Source organism: Aedes albopictus, chromosome 2 (genome assembly GCF_035046485.1).
Source record: "Aedes albopictus strain Foshan chromosome 2, AalbF5, whole genome shotgun sequence".
In the NCBI taxonomy this organism is placed as follows: domain Eukaryota; kingdom Metazoa; phylum Arthropoda; class Insecta; order Diptera; family Culicidae; genus Aedes; species Aedes albopictus.
The window spans coordinates 130,196,947-130,210,702 of record NC_085137.1 but is presented as its reverse complement, the minus strand read 5'-3'; the positions used below and the strand labels follow the sequence as shown (position 1 = coordinate 130,210,702).

General features: G+C 37.2%; 1 protein-coding gene and 3 non-coding genes across 5 annotated transcripts in view; 1 reads left to right on the top strand and 3 right to left on the bottom strand.

Moving 5' to 3' along the window:
* LOC109417712 (mitogen-activated protein kinase 1) overlaps window positions 1-13,756 on the bottom strand; it is a gene marked incomplete at its 3' end in the record, with an annotated part of 456,984 nt that overhangs the window by 351,954 nt on the left and 91,274 nt on the right.
* On the bottom strand, window positions 10,842-10,913 carry Trnah-gug (transfer RNA histidin (anticodon GUG)). Its single transcript has one exon. It is a non-coding gene; the product is annotated as a tRNA-His (tRNA).
* Window positions 11,372-11,444, top strand: Trnav-aac (transfer RNA valine (anticodon AAC)). The gene has a single exon. It is a non-coding gene; the product is annotated as a tRNA-Val (tRNA).
* Trnah-gug (transfer RNA histidin (anticodon GUG)) lies at window positions 11,755-11,826 on the bottom strand. The gene has a single exon. It is a non-coding gene; the product is annotated as a tRNA-His (tRNA).

Below are 13,756 nucleotides of genomic sequence, written 5' to 3'. Positions count from 1 at the left end.
AGAAACTCCGAGGGGGGGTGGGGGGGGGGGAAGAGGCATGTTAGAAGACTAGTGTCTTCAGAAAAGTTGTTGCGGGGATCAAGGACTCTTCGATAGTATGTAACTTAGTACATATTTGCTCCAATAGGCGGCGCTAGTGACCATGGATATATTTGGCATTGATAGGTGTTGCGATAACAGCCATTGCCAGTACCATCACGCGAACATCAAGCGTGGTTTTGCAATGCGTATGTGCCTAGCATAAGTTAAAACCATCTTTGGATTAAGTGTGCAGTCTTCAGCAAAGTTGGTCAGAACATCAAGAGCTATCCGATGATGAACTAGTTATTCTTGGTTTATCCGCTAGGCGGTGGTCCTACTACTTCTTTAGGGTGAAGATATGACGAAGAACCACCTCGAGTTTCCAAGACCACAAATCGGAAGAACCAAATGACGGTTTTCGTTGAAAAGTTGATCGATTGGTCACCACCAGCGGGTAACTAATCGATCATCTTTTCAGCACTAACCGTGATTTGGTTCTTCAGATTTGTTCTCTTGAAAAATTGGGATGTGGCTTCGGCATATCTTCACCATGTTGCTGAGAGATATTTATTATTTTGGCTCCAGCTTGTAAAATCAAAGTTTGATAAAACTATGATTTTTAGAGACAACACCTGTAACTCTCGAGCCGAAGAGAGATAACGACAATCTCTGCATATGAATCAACGCCATTTAAAATGCTTTGTAAGTGTTTTGGGCGATTTTGATGACAAATCGAAATTTAAAAAAATACAGCCAGTTTTTCTTGAACCACCTTGAGCTTATTTAGAAAAAATGTGTTTAATTCGGTGAATTTAATTATCAAACTTACTCAAAATACAGCTTTACCGAAGAATGAATATACAGTGACCCCACAATTTATGAATCGGCAAAAATGACCACAGTTTATGGATCACTCCATTTGATCAACATGGTGATTCATAAATAGTGTACAAAAATTAAGGTGATTCATCGGTGTGGGGTCACTGTAGTTCAGTTTTGCTTCAATAATATGGGCTATCATAACACGGTCTTGGTGGCGTAGTGGCTACCGCTTCTGATTTGTATGCAGAAGGTCCTGGGTTCAATTCCCGGCCCGTCCCTTTCCTCATACTTTGTATTTTTTTATATACTTTCTCCTCCTCTCTGCATATACAACTCATGTATATTATCATGTTCATTGCCATCGCTAGAACAGAAACGGGTTGAAAAAGCCGTTTCCCTTCCTTCCAACTTTTACAGCACAGTGTCAGTCTATCATATAACCAGGGTGGCCACACAAAATCAAAATTGAAATTCCCGCATTTTTCCCGACTTTTTCCCGCATTGATTTTAAATTTTCCCGACTTTTTCATATAACCTGTGGAGCATGTAAAACATCCAAGAATCCAAACTTTTAAGTGGATCTGTAAAACTTACTGAAAGATTTACAGTGTCATTGTGATACTGTCCCAATTTTACAATATATTGGAGATGTTAACATCAAAAGAAATTTACATGCAACATGGCCGGGGTTCTGCTAAACCGAACTAAGCGCCAAAAACTTTATTCCGAGATAATTAAGCTTAAAGCTCAACCAGTCACAAACAAACAACAGCTAAGATTATTTGAAACTTTTCCGCACACATGTAACTTACAAGCCTTTATTAACCATCAGAGATGAAGTATACATGTATTTTTTTTGAAATCATTGATATAATTATATTAAATTTCCCAGTACTTTGCACTCAGTTCACTCTGGCTGAACAAAATCATTAGAATATGGTTTATAGTTCAGTGTGACTGACTGTGTTTCTTTGTTTCAGAGAAAACCAGTCGGATTGTAAAAAAAAATCTCGATTTTTCATCGTCTATGAAGTTGAAATCGATATCACTAACAATCCTTCACATCAATCAGAGAGGACGCGTATAGTATGGTAGTACGGAGGTCTCAAAATAGTTTGAAATATGAATATGAATTTTTCAAAAATGATCTTTGGTTCGGTTTAGCAGAACCCCGACCACATATGCTTCAAATTTTCTTCTTATTCTGGATGTCGTGTAACGTAAAACTATACTTGAACATATTTGTGTCGGAATTTTCAAAAGATCTTTGTGAACTCCTTAAGAAATGCTTGATAAAGTTCCTATAAAAATGTAGTCGGCTAACTGAAATATTCTTTATTGAATTCTTTATAGGAGTTCAAATCTGTATATAAAACAGATAAGTTGTGTCTAGGAGAGCAGTAGCAATGAATTCCTTAGCGGAATTTTTCTCAAAAAATTTAGAATGTGAAGATTTTAAACAATTTCTAGCTGAATTTGTACAGAAGTTCTCAAACCCTGAAAAACATAATTTTGAAACTTCTGAATTAATACAGGGTGTTAGGTTCCTGAGTGCAAACTTTTAAAAGGGTGATAGAGGACCATCAATGGTGAAAAAAAATGTTCTACGCATATGGTCAAATCTCAACCGTTACGTAGTTATTGAACTTCCCATGTTTTTGACTCACATTGCCTTATCTGGCTGTAACTTGAAAATGGTCAAACTTATCGCAATTTTTTTACCATTATTCGACAGATTATTGAATTTTCTATCAAATGGCATCTTTGAATCGATTGGTTTAGTTAAATAACTAAGTTTTCTAGAGCAAAATAGCTCAAAATAGTGTGTTTTAATTTGTTTTTGTCAATTATCTTGGAAACATGCGTAATAAATTGAAATTCTTTTTTTGGCAAAGTTGTGGCCCCTGTTCCCCTTTACAATTCATTATTTGACACCAAACGTCTATCTCTTATCGTTTTCTTGCAATTTCGAATTAAACATCGCATTTCAGGTCATAAATTTACAACTGTCAAGGTAAGCACTTTTTTGCGCACTGTGCCGCACATTTAAATCGAAATTGCAAGAAAACGATAAGAGCTAGAAGTTTTGTGTCAAAGAATGAATTGTAGAGTGGAATAGGGGCCACAACTTTGCCAAAGAAATAATTTTAATTTATTACGCATGTTTCAAAGATAATTGACAAAAACAAATTAAAACACACTATTCTGAGCTATTTTGCTCTAGAAAACTTAGTTATTTAACTAAACCAATCGATGCAAAGATGCCATTTGATAGAAAATTCAATAATCTTTCGAATAAGGGTAAAAAAATTGCGATAAGTTTGACCATTTTCAAGTTATAGCCAGTTAAGGCAATGTGAGTCAAAAACATGGGAAGTTCAATAACTACGTAACGGTTGAGATTTGACCATATGCGTAGAACAATTTTTATCACCATTTATGGTCCTCTATCACCCTTTTAAAAGTTTGCACTCAGGAACCTAACACCCTGTATGTAAGGCTTTTTTTAATATTTTAGGAAAAATCGATATTCTGGGCTTAAGCTTGAGTAGAAAAATCTCATTTTGGAAGAACTCATTTGGAAGAATGTGAATAATGTTTGATCGAAACTGATGCGTAAAGTGTACATCTTAAAAAAAAAAAAGTAGTCCAATTTTAGTTGAATTTCTCTATTAGTTTAAAGTGAAACTAGTACAGCCGGTTTTGAGTAGCATTCAAACCTTTTGATCAACCTAGGGTAACGCAAAAAAAAATCATCAGACATACCTACAAGATGGGCTTAAAATTATTTCCGTATAAGAGGTGTTCTTCATTCTTTTAACTTTCACGATTTCAAGACAATGTTTCAGCAAAACTTGTAGAACCCCCAGAAAGACATAAACCAATTCTACAGATTTGCATTAGGAATTCAGGTTAAAAACTCCTTTACAATGTTCATATGTCTGTCCTAAGGAAGTCAGGCTAGAAGCTGTTCATGTTTTCCATTGGTTACACCAGAAATACCTTCAGGAGACAAGACATTGAAAAATTTAATAAAAAAATCTAGAGAATCCTGTTTTCTGGTTTTCAATTTGCAACTTTGCTTCCGTTTTAATGTCAAGGATTCTAAGTATTCATTAGTGAATTTATCCAGTAATTTTACAAAAACTTACACAGAAAACACTTCAACATAATTCTATAAAAAATCTTCCAGAAACTCTTCCGAGACGACTGAATTATTGATGGTTTTAGTAGTTATTCCAAAAAAATTGAAATGTCACTATACGAAATTGTTAGTATGATGGTTTCGGTGATTGCAGAGAGCTTTTCTATGAACTCATTCTGAAATTTTTAGAAATACCAATAAAAACTCCCTCAAAGCAAAAATTTCTGGAAGTCGTTGGGTAGCGAATTAAAGAATTATTTAATTCGTGCGTTCGATTTGAATAGAAATCACAGTAAGCTTACGATCTGTTCAAATCGAACGCCTGAATTGAAACTTGACCAAAAGCTCAGCCAGATATTTCGGCAAGGTCAGAAAATCCTTTTCAAAGTTCGTTACCATACAAAATCTCATTGACAAGAATTCTCGGATTACCACCAGAATTCCAGGGATTTTCAGCTAACATCAATTTACTTAGTTTTTCCTGGCAGTAGACAGTCGAAACTCTGAAAACTATCTGATTCCTCGATTAAATGTACTCGAACTGGATTTTTCGACAAATAGCTTTGGGAGGTATTATGTGGAAAATATTTGAAAGAATTTCGTATGGAATTTCTTCATTAAAGCTATGATTAACCATGTATCAGTAGGTCGCTTCAGAGGCACGTTCTCCTCCACTCAGGAAGTTTGTACCATGTAACAAACTAAATATTTTCTAAGAAAAGGTTGTAGAATTATCTTATAAAATCGTTTAAAATTTGGTTTGAAATTATGTTTTGCGATATTTGTTTCGCGTTTTTTAGATTAGGTTTTTTTAGTGGTTAAAAACTTTACTTTTAAAAATTATGATTTAAAATATGCTTGTTCCTAAATTTAAGGTCTAATCGTTGACTTGAGTATTCGGACAATAAAAACCAGTCACCCGGATAATCTCTATCAAACGGGAAATCACTCGTATTTCAGAAACCAATGCTCATCTGCATCATTTGGATTTTGAAATTCCTTCGTGAGGCTTCTGAAACTGTGTAAAAATCTGGATTTGAAGTGATTTAAGTGGTAAATCTAGGTTTGAGTTTACATTCTGGAGGCGTTACACATCATTTTAAAAATACCCGATCATAAACAAAATTCCCGACTTATTCCCGCATATTTCCCGATGAATTTAGATTCCCGACTTTTTCCCGCATTTCCCGAATTTCCCGAGTCTGTGGCCACCCTGTATAACTCCTCTACGAGTTATGTAATCAAGCGAGCTGTGCCGCATTATCTTCAGAGTAATGCACACTAATCTTTCATCTAACGCTTGGCATCCACGCACCAATCACAGTGAGGAAAAACCGACCCAAAAAGGCACCTAATTATTGCGGCTGATTGCTATCTTTGAAACCCATTTTTTCCGAATGGAAAAATGTCAAGGAATCGATTGGTGATAGTTTCATTCACCGGAATTGAGTGTAGGTGTCCATTTTGCCCCATTTTCCTCTAAAAAAAACACTGTTTTCTGAATTAAATAATGGTTTCAACTGATTGCGGCTAACCAACCCATTTTTATTGATATAGAATTGACAGGTGAATTCTATAGGGCATACCCCGATCTGTATCATTAACTGGAAATGCCCAAATTGCCTCATTTTCCCCTGAAATACTGTTTATCTGAATTAAAATATAGTTTCAACTGATTGCGGCCAACCAACCCATTTTTACCTGATGTAGAATCAATCGGCGCATTCTTTGGGTCGCACCTCGATATATGTCATTGACTGAAAGTGCCCATTTTGCCTCTTTTTCCTCTAAAAATACTGTTTTTCTGAATTAAAAATTAGTATCAACTGATTGCTGCTTAACTACCATTTTTTTCTTGATGTAGAATTGACAGGTACATTTCATGAGGCACACCTCGATCCGTGCCATTGACTGGAAGTGCCCATTTTGCCCCATTTTCCCCTATAAATACTGTTTTTTTTTGGATTAAAAAATAGTTGTAATTGATTGCGGCTAACCAACCAATTTTTACCTGATGTAGAATTAGTTGGTGCATACTTTGGGGCACACCATGATCTGTGTCATTGACTGGTAGTACACATTTTGCCTTATTTTCCTCTAAAAATACTATTCTTCTGAATTGAACAATTGTATCAACTGATTGCGGCTAATCAATCAATTTTTACTTTATGTAGAATTAACCAGCGCAGCTCGTTCTGTGTCTTTGGGTAGTGGTGCCCATTTTGCTTCATTTTCCCCTAAACTACGGATTTTCTGGATTTAAACATAGTTTCAATTGATTGCGGCCAGGCTTGTCCGCACTGAGCGCATGAAAATTCTTCTCTTTGGATTTACACCATCAAGCACATCATAAATTAGTAATCTTTTCATCTTATCAGATACAAGGATGTTGAAATATTGTGAATGTCATTTCGAACTGTCAAAATATCACACCACAGGGCAAAACGAAGCGCGCAAAGAGATTTTCACCCGGGTGAAAACACTCTAGTGAATTTGACTTTGAACGGCCCAACGCTCAGTGCGGACAAGCTTGATTGCAGCTAACCAATATTTTTTCCTGATGTAAAATCGACCTATGCATACTATGGAATACACCTCGCGCTATGCGTTAGCCTGAAATTGCCCGTTTCGCCCCACTTTCCCCTAATAGTTCCAACTAATTGCGGTTAACCAAGCATTTATTTTCCTAACGTGAAATTATTCGATGCATTGTGTAAGGCACAACTTGTCCTGAGTCATTGACTAGAAGCAGGCTTCCCAAAAGTACCGCATCATGATAGCATTTTGATGGCTGTCGTACTCTTATTCCCATGACAGCCTTGTGAATGCATGGTTCATGACAGCCCACAGAATAAAACTCATGCGACCTACGACATCACTGTCGGGAACTGCTCACATCGTCTGCATTCGCTGTGCGTTCGTTCGCCGATGACAACCTCGGCTCTCACCCAAACCGTCTCTCGTTGGCTGGACACGAAGTGACGAAAATCGCTGCGCTCGGCCCGAGCATTTTACTTCTGTTGAACGTGTCGAGTATCGTGGTATATCCCACGCTCAAAATTATCGACGCGTTTCATGTATTATGTATTTTTTTTCAAATAGAGAATATGTACCTGTAATTCATATTCTAGTAGAGTATTTTGCATAGCATTATTTTTTATTGGCATGTGAAATACACTGCTATGTTTTCAATATAAAAGAGAGTTAAATCTCATATCAGTGGTATATTTTAGCCAGATTACAATTTTGACAAATGCTGGCACAAACTTCTTTTCACCCCTGGGGCATCTTGTGAAAGGCATATCATGTTTGTAAAAAAATATTTATTGAGCACATATTTTGTTAATAACTTTTAGCGTTAAGCCATGTGCTCCCGTGACAGCCTATGACACCCTTTACGCGACAGCCAGCTTGGTTAGCCGAAGATTGTCATCGCCATGCGGCCAACAATACTCACGACGTTTCCCACTTGGCTCGATACGACTCGAGTATGCAACTGTCAGGCAAGCAGCCGAAGCAGCGGCTGTTTCAATACATCTTTCGCTTATGCGTGTGCGTGCTGTTGGCGATACATTTCTCACTGATGGTGTTGCACACGGTAACGAGAGATGGTCTGCACACATAAGAGAGTGTCGATTCAGCCTTGCGCGGGCTGTTGCAAGAAGGATGTACATTTGGAAAGCCTGACTAGAAGTGCACATTTTTCCCCCTAAAACACTGTTTTTCTCGTTTGAGAAACAATTTCAACTAATTTAAGCTAACAAAACAAGTTTTTCCTCATGTAGAATTGATCAGTGCATACTGTCAGACAAACTTTGTGTCATTGACTGGAAGTGGTCATTTTGTTCTATTTTCCCCTAAAACACTGTTTTAGTTAGTTGAAACAAACTTTTTAACCTAGAAAACAGTATTTTAGGGGAAAATGGGGTGAAACGGGCAATTTCTTACTAACGCATAGCGCGAGGTGTATCCCATAGTATGCAAAGGTCGATTCTACATCAGGAAAAAAATATTGGTTAGTTGCAATCAATTGAAATAATGCTTAAATCCAGAAAATCCGTAGTTTAGAGGAAAATGGAGCAAAATAGGCACCACCACCCAAAGACACAGAACGAAGTGTGCCCCAAAATATGGACCGGTAAATTCTACATCAAGTAAAAATTGATTGGTTAGCCGCAATCAGTTGAAACATTTCTTTAATTCAGAAAAATTGTATTTTTATGGGAAAATAGGGCAAAACGGGTACTTTCAGTGAAAGGCACAGGTCGATGTGCGTCCCAAAGTATGCACCGGTTAATTCTACATCAGGTAAAAATTGGTGTGTTGGCCGCAATCAGTTGACACTATTTTTTTAATTCAGATAAACAGTATTTTAGGGGAAAATGAGGCAAAATGGTCACTTTCAGTCAATGACAAAAATCGAGGTGTGCCTCATGAAATGTACCTGTCAATTCTACATCAAGAAAAAAATGGTAGGTAAGCCGCAATCAGTTGATTTTACTTTTTAATTCAGAAAAACAGTATTTTTAGGGGAAAATGAGGCAAAATGGGCACTTCAAGTCAATGATACAGATCGAGGTATGCACTATAGCATGCACCTGTCAATTCTACATCAATAAAAAATTGGTTGGTTAGCCGCAATCAGTTGAAACCATTATTTAATTCAGAAAAACAGTGTTTTTTAGGGGAAAATGGGGAAAAATGGACACCTACACTCAATTCCGGTGAATGAAACTATCACCAATCGATTCTTTGACATTTTTCCATTCGGAAAAAATGGACTTCAAAGATCGCAATCAGCCGCAATAATTAGGTGCCTTTTTGGGTCGGTTTTTCCCCACTGTGCAATGTGTGAACCCCTTGCCAACCATATCCCACCAACACTCCAACATCTGCATGAATTTGTGCAGACGCAGAGGTATATTCGGTCTAATGTGGACACAAATGCTTGCAATCATCACTTCTATCGCCTTACACACATTGACCTGCAACCTGACGTGGCAGGCGCCATTGATGCCTACAAATAGATGATCACCAACACTCACACACTGACGATGCCTGTGTTGTGGAAAATTCGAAAAAAAAGGGTTGACGGCTTTTTCAATCTGTCTCTGGCTCTAGCGATGGCTACGAACATAAGTATATACATAACATACACAATACATAAGTAGTATACAGGGGGTGGCCAAAACGTTTGGGATAGGCAACTTTTTTTTCTCTCACAAAAATATTCAACATGCTGTAACTTTTCATAGAGTGCAACAAAAAATCTCAAATTTTGACTGTTTTTCAACCTATTATATGTGCATCTTTGGTACAAATTTGAGCTCGATTGGTTAAGCTTTCGCGAAGTTAGAACCGTTCTGGTAAAACACTATTTTTTAGACAAGTAATTTTTGAACTGTCATATCTCGGAAACCAGTGAACCGAATTGAATGAAATTTTGAACGTTTATCAACAATATAGGAATGCTTCATAAGTTATTAAAACATAGGTACTTTTTGAAAGTTGAAAAAAGTTATCATGGATCTTTCTCGAAAAAATGCAAATTTTTTACATCAATGTCATAAAATTTTAGTTTTGAAATCCAAAGATTTTCTATTTCTGTTCTCAAGATATCACTTATGAGATATAATAGAGCCTATTTGGATTAAAGGAAGAACACATTAAGTATTTTTGGTGTGGTATAGTAAATTTGACTTATTTTCCTCTATATGGGTGAAAATGTCAAACCGGTATAACTTTATTCGTCGCGTCGTGAGAAAATATTACATTTTACAACGTCGTATCAAGTATCAATATATTGTTGATAAACATTCAAAATTCCATTCAATTCGGTTCGCTGGTTTCCGAGATATCACAGTTCAAAAATTAGTTGTCTAAAAAACAGTGTTTTACCAGAACGGTTCTAACTTCATGAAAGCTTAACCAATCGAGCTCAAATTTGTACCAATGATGCACATATAATAGGTTGACAAACAGTCAAAATTTGAGATTTTTTGATGCACTCTATGAAAAGTTACAGCATGTTGAACATTTTTGTGAGAGAAAAAAAGTTTCCTATCCCAAACATTTTGGCCTGTATGTAGAGAAGTGGGAGAAAGTTGATAGTAAGCTAAAAAGTAGAAGGAAAGAACAGGCCAAGGATTGAACTCATGACCTTCTTCAAACGAATTAATAGCGGTAGTCACTAGACTTCCAAGCTCGATCTTTAATAATGAGCTCGATAAAGCATTGCAATCAAAAGAGATGCACTCTCTGATATCCGAATCTAGCAGAATAACAGATCGAAAAGTCTAGGTGAGACACAACGATAAGGTAGTAAAAACCCCAAAATGTGTATTATTTGGTTTGCACATACTATTTGCAATACATTTCCCAGGTCGCCAATATTAGACCATCACGTCGGTATACCAACAACGACTGACGGTGACCTCAGCCCAGACAGAGCTGTCTGGAAGAAATAATTGTTTGCCAATGGTTCATCTAATGTATTTTCGGTGATTGCTGGTACACGAGCAAAGCAACAACGATGGCGTCTCTCCCAGGAAAACAAATAAAATCTCTCTAACTTAGATGCAGTCTGGACTCGAGCTGGCCGTCGAAGTCAAAGAACTCACAAATAAGATTATAATTGAATTTACTTGGCGGGTAGGGTCTGTCGCCGACGAAGCTGTGGTATCTGTAATGGACTCATGTGGTATACTTATCTTTCGAACGTTTTCTAAAGAATTCTTCCAATCGTACTTACCTAGAAAGAGAAAAGAAAATAAATCATTATTAACAGTACGTTACACTAATTTTATTCAAAAAAAAATCCTTCCTCCGTGACAGTGAGCCAGCGAGGGCGCACTGCCGTGACCAGGATTCGAACCTGGGTTACTACGGCCACAACGTAGGGTCCTAACCACTAGACGATCACGGCTATTGGAGAGTTGCCAACACTTCGAAAATAAATCAATAAAAATTAAATCAGGTAGGTAACTGTTGATACACGGCAACGACGAGCTTCCAAAATTAACGAACTGCTTGTAAAGCTAAAACACATCGTAAGACTTGGTCATGTCCCTAGTAAACATATTGCAACACCTTCATCAGCATAAAAACGATACAATGCCAACGCCAAGCTAAGCCATTTCGTTCACCGGTGTGGTGTGGATTACATTTTACACTATCGATTGCCCTACATTGCGTACGTAAAACTGGATCGACTGAATGTGCCGGCATTGCCAAAAAAAGTTGACTCCGTAGCAGCAGTTCGCCACATGGAGTACAGTTTATTTGACGAAAAAGAGAAATCATAAACTGCACAAATCAAGTCAGACCACTTGGGTTGATACGGAAAATTGATGGAAGCGAAAAAAATGTTTTATGGTGTATATCGTTTCCGTGGTGTAGTGGTTATCACATCCGCCTAACACGCGGAAGGCCCCCGGTTCGATCCCGGGCGAAAACAGATTTTTTAGCTCCCTAACAATCTGAATTAATTTTAAGTTTGCGTACAAATTGCAGAGGCATAAATATGATGCATAAAGCAGTGAATCACTGTGTATTAGATGTGCGTTTAGTCTACAAATCTGTGTGGTGTCTACGAAAGTATAAGTGGGTCCGTAAATCGACCATTGTATCAGTAGGCTGGCCCTAGAGGAACGTTATCCTTCGGGATATTTGTACCATCACGGTGGCTAAATTTGCATTGTGTGATGTCTCTCAAACACAAAAAATATACACCCTCCGTGACAATGGTTCGAATTCATTCGACTCATTGCCGTGACCAGGATTCGAACCTGGGTTACTACGGCCACAACGTAGGGTCCTAACCACTAGACGATCACGGCTGCTGGGCGATGTCTCAAACCTTCCATTTAGACGAGTTCAAAAACACAATTAATTCAAATACCTAGTTCTGGTTGGGAACATTTGCATCGTCAAAACTCTGCTGTTAATTCGCCAGTTGTTCAACAGTTACGACCGGGGTTCTCGTTTTCATTCGATTTTCTAAGGAATCATGCAAAATAGTTGAAAAATATCCACTGAACATCGCCAATCTGTCATTACATACAGAGCTCATTAAATCAAAATTCCCCTGGAATTCCAGTTTTTAAGAGAGGATAAAATATTTGCACCGGTAGTCTAGAGCTCAAATAATGAAGGCATCCTTGAGCTAGCTAAGGATTCAGAGGCGTTCTAAAGGTTTTCAGGAGGTGGGAAAGGAGACAAGGGCGTTCCAAGGGATATTCTTTATTACACCAACGAACCTAACCTCAAAACGACTGACAATTCTCAGGTCATTTTGACAGATGAAACATGAGCATGAAAAGAACGGCAACAAGATCGATAAAGTAGAATATATTATCGGTCTTTTTCCTGCATGTGTGTGGTCTGTTAAAATGACCTGAGAAGTGTCAAACTGTTTCATGGCTAGCTTTGTTGGTGCAATGAAGAATTGGAGGGTTTAATGTCCTCGACGTCATAGGCATGCCCGATCAGAAACACATAACCAGATTATAACGAAATAATTACAACTGTTATAAGAAATAACAGAAATTGACATAATTTTTTAAAGGATTTTAATTTGCCAATAGCCATTGCAAAATTATTATATATATAGATAGCCGGGGCCCGTGGCGTAGTTGGTCTGACGTTCGCTTCATATGCGGATGGTCATGGGTTTGATTCCCAGCCCCGGCACTTGCAATTTTCCGTCAGTTGCTTTTCCCCTGAGAGCGGCTGGCACTGTGATCCTCTTCTGAGCCCGGTGGCTCAAACAGACCCGGATACCTGGACATCGGCGAACTGCTACTCATAATGGACCCCCAATCGAACTGGAAAGGAACAACGGCCATCCATCATCCTTGTGCTCATCCTTCTACCATGTATAGAGTAGAAAAGTGAAAGCAGCAGAAAGGCAACCAGTTCGATAAAGTGGAATAGAATATACATCTAGGCGCTGTACGAAAGGTAAGTGCAGCTGTCAATTGAAATCGCTCACGTAGTGCCCTAGTGGACAATAGAGCTGTAATTAGGTTAAGTGATTAAGAATGAAAATTATTATAAACAGAACTTGTTTTATTTTTTCAAACAGATGTAACAGTTGTTGCATTATACATACAGGGGATAGACAAAATGATCGGGACAGGCAAAATTTTCACTTTTCATAAAATGTTCAACTAGCTGTAACTTTTCGAAAAGTGCATCAAATATTCTCAAATTTTTACTGTAAGTTCATCAACTAGATGTGTATCAGTGGTTCAAATTTGAAAAATATCGGGCCATTCTCCACGAAGTTATAAAGATTCTTGGAAAAGGTAAAATTATCCGATAGCCAACTTTGAGCTGTTATATCTCCGGATTCAAGGAACCAAATGCAATGAAATTTTGACCATTTATGACTTATATAATGAGCTATGAAAAACCATTGACTTAATTTAATATTCTTTACACGGAAGAAAATTATAACGATGAGATTATTTTTCTAATAAAACACCAAATTATCCAAAATATCAACATCGTTTCATAATTCAAGATGCAAATTATAGTTAAATTAATTTCCGTCTAATTGACTTATATATAAATGTGTTTTGAAGAAAAGGAACAACATAGCCACCAATAAATTTTAAAAGTAATAGAATGCATATTAAAAATAGACCAATTTTCTAAAAAATCGTGAAAAATTAAAATCGCTATAATTTTGTCTCTTGTTAAAAATTTCAAGTTAAGTCAAATGTTTTCCAAAGTTCATTATATAAGTCTTGAATGGTCAAAATT